A 1,570-nucleotide genomic window follows, 5' to 3' on the forward strand; every position below is an offset into this window, starting at 1 on the left:
CGCCCCGCCCTGCCCCGCCCTGCCGCGCCCCGCGCCCAGACTCGTCCGCTTCGTGTTTGACGATAGATCTTTATTTTTCCGTCCAGGCTTAACGATAACTCCGTTCCCCGCGGCGGCGGCGCGGTGGACACCCAGGGGCGTTGTTGTGGCCGCGCTGCAACGCGCCGCGGCCCCAGCGCTCTCTGTCTCTTTCTCTCGCTCGATCTCTCCCTTAACAACACACACACTCTCTTTGGCGATCCGATCAAATTGGTCAGCATAGCGTGGCCAAACACGAAAACAGTTTGAGGCCGGCGAACAGAACGCAGAGCTCACGCAGCGGGGCTGCGCGAAGCCAGAGCCAAACCCCCAGCCCCAGCTTGGGAGGGCCGGGGCCGGGCCGGCCAGCCAGGCCGGTGCGGGGAGCGGAGCGAGTGAGCGAGCGGCAGCAGCGCTGAGTCGAGCCGAGCCCAGCCGAGCCCAGCCGAGCCAGCCGGGGCGCGCCGGGCCGGGCCGAGCCGAGCCGGTCGGCGGTGGAGGCAGCGTGCTGCGGCAGTAGGCGAGGAGCCGCGCCGGAGGTGGAACCTCGTGCTGCCCGTACCGACGACGGCGCCGCGCGCTACCGCACCGCTCCAGTGGATTACTTCAACAACAACACCACCGTCAAACGTGCGGTGCAAGTGAACGACAAGTGCTTCCTCAACCTGGATATCAGTGCAGTGCCTCTGTGTGTGTCTGTGTGCATGTGTTGTCAAGTCGGATGCAGTGAAAAATTGTGATATAATATATATGTAACGAGCCAGTGTCTTGTTTATCCCCTTGTGGAAAGAAAAGAAAAGCAAAAAAAGTGGTGGAAATTATCCACGAGTGTTGTCAGTGGTGTGGTGTGGAAAAGAAAGCAAATAATGAAATAGTGAGTGTGTGAGTGATCTGCCCCAGCCTATTGGATACGCTTTCGTCGGATTATTTGTGGCTTCACTTTTGTGAGACTCAATGTCTCGCCTGAAAACTCGACTCGGCCTCCTCTAACACTGGGATTATTTCAGCACAAGCCTGGAGCCCATGTCAGAGAAACAGGGTGAGTATGTCGTGTTTGAGGCTTTTGTTTACAGTCCGTTTGTGGCAGTGTAAGTTCGGCTGTCGGCGGGCCGTTGGTTGGCGTGGAGGTTAGGGTGCACGGGCGACAGCAGCACTGGCAGAGGAGCAGCTGCTGCCGGCATCGCGTCGCTCTTTAAGATTTAGTTTTGACAGAGTATTGCCTCTGATGCGGAGCGACATAAATCGTAGTGTCAGTTTCACCAATTGTCAACAGGTGCAACGTTGTTCTCGTCAACTTACATGCTCGATTTAATTTTTAGCACTAGCTCACGACTCTTGACGCTCTTGTGTGATGGGGTGTTTCTGCCCACTGAGATAGTTGCCTTATAATTGTCGTCCATTACTAAACTGCAGATAGACGCATCTTTTAGACCACCGCCAATCTGCAGAGAGCGAGAGGCGTTCGCGTTGTCAAGTAGGGTAACGTCTTTTTGAGTTGTCTCTTGGAGGGATCTGTTTATCTGAGTGGTGGGTGGTCGAGGGGTGGTGGGGG

The 1,570-nt window shown here is 56.5% G+C and overlaps 1 protein-coding gene across 2 annotated transcripts in view; it reads left to right on the top strand.

Moving 5' to 3' along the window:
• The first annotated feature begins 374 nt into the window (after positions 1-374).
• LOC113207299 (collagen alpha-1(I) chain) overlaps positions 375-1,570 on the top strand; it is a 56,236-nt gene continuing 55,040 nt past the window's right edge. For both annotated transcript variants that reach the window (XM_052270238.1, XM_052270239.1), the window contains exon 1: positions 375-1,057. The gene's annotated coding sequence lies outside the window, so the exon portion shown is untranslated. The remainder of the gene's footprint in view (positions 1,058-1,570) is intronic.

The sequence above is a fragment of the Frankliniella occidentalis genome, unplaced genomic scaffold (assembly GCF_000697945.3).
Source record: "Frankliniella occidentalis isolate FOCC.00 unplaced genomic scaffold, Focc_3.1 Scaffold115, whole genome shotgun sequence".
Taxonomy (NCBI): domain Eukaryota; kingdom Metazoa; phylum Arthropoda; class Insecta; order Thysanoptera; family Thripidae; genus Frankliniella; species Frankliniella occidentalis.